The sequence below is a fragment of the Heptranchias perlo genome, chromosome 9, assembly GCF_035084215.1.
Source record: "Heptranchias perlo isolate sHepPer1 chromosome 9, sHepPer1.hap1, whole genome shotgun sequence".
Classification (NCBI taxonomy): Eukaryota; Metazoa; Chordata; class Chondrichthyes; order Hexanchiformes; family Hexanchidae; genus Heptranchias; species Heptranchias perlo.
Genome location: NC_090333.1, coordinates 2348361 through 2349505, shown reverse-complemented (window position 1 = coordinate 2349505; position 1145 = coordinate 2348361). Strand labels below are relative to the sequence as shown.

Sequence of the window (1145 nt, the reverse complement as noted above, 5' to 3'; positions counted from 1 at the left end):
GATCAGCAAGTGGTCCGCACGTAACGTCCTCGAGACCCTGCGGGAAAAGGAGATGGTGGATCCTGTCGGTTGGTTCCCCGAGCAGACTGTCAATGTCATTTGGCAGAACGCCTCATCGCCAGAGCTTTCAAACAAGCACCAAGACCTAGCTTGGCTGGTGGTGAGAATGGCCCTTCCCGTCAGATCCTTCATGCACTCCCGGGCTCTCAGCGCCACCGCGCGCTGTCCCAGAGGAGGCTGCGGTGGAGACGAGACCGTCACCCATCTCCTTCTGCAATGTGCCTTTGCAAAGAAGGTCTGGAGAGAGATGCAGTGGTATCTGTCCAGGTTCGTCCCGAGCAGTTCCGTAACACAGGTTTCTGTGCTCTACGGGCTGTTCCCGGGGACGCACACTGAGACGGACATCAGCTGCTGCTGGAAGACCATCAACTCGGTGAAAGACGCCCTTTGGTCTGCCCGAAACTTGCTGGTCTTCCAGCACAAGGAGCTGTCCTCGACCGAGTGTTGCAGACTGGCACATTCCAAGGTCCAGGACTACGTGCTGAGGGACGCACTGAGGATGGGTGCGGCCGCCGCAAAGGCTCTGTGGGGAAAGGCAACCATTTAGAGCCTTCCCGCCATTGTAAACCGAGGGGCTGCAATCAGGGGAAAACCCCCTCGGGCAGAATGTAAAATTCAAATTGCTGAGATGTACCTGTAATGAATCTGAAATGAATCTGAAATCAATAATCTGTGTTGAGTATGATGCAATGAGACACCCTGGAGTGTCATGAACTGTAATTATGTCCAATGTGTTCATTGAACTGTACTTGACGTAACCTGCAAATTGTATAATCTGTATTGTGTACGTTTGGAATGTGATATGACAACTGTTTTGTATGTACTGCTGCAAATTTTATTAATAAAGTATATTTTTTGAAAAAAAATCTGTTCTTATCAGTTTAATATCTGATACGTCCCCTATCTGGGGACCATATATTAAATTGATTTTTGGAACAGGGAGATGGAATAGGGGCTTGCTCCGTCCACTCCACGCATCGACCCAGTATTGCAGTGTCTCTGGGAACGGTGCACCTCCCTCTGGGGAGATATTCAAAAGGAAAAACAGCTCTTTCCCAGTGTCTCTCTACGTGTGTATGGATTAT

At 49.7% G+C, this 1145-nt stretch overlaps 1 pseudogene; it reads left to right on the top strand.

Annotated features, from left to right (window-relative positions):
• The first annotated feature begins 908 nt into the window (after window positions 1–908).
• LOC137325799 (U2 spliceosomal RNA) lies at window positions 909–1079 on the top strand (annotated as a pseudogene).
• The last annotated feature ends 66 nt before the right edge of the window (window positions 1080–1145 follow it).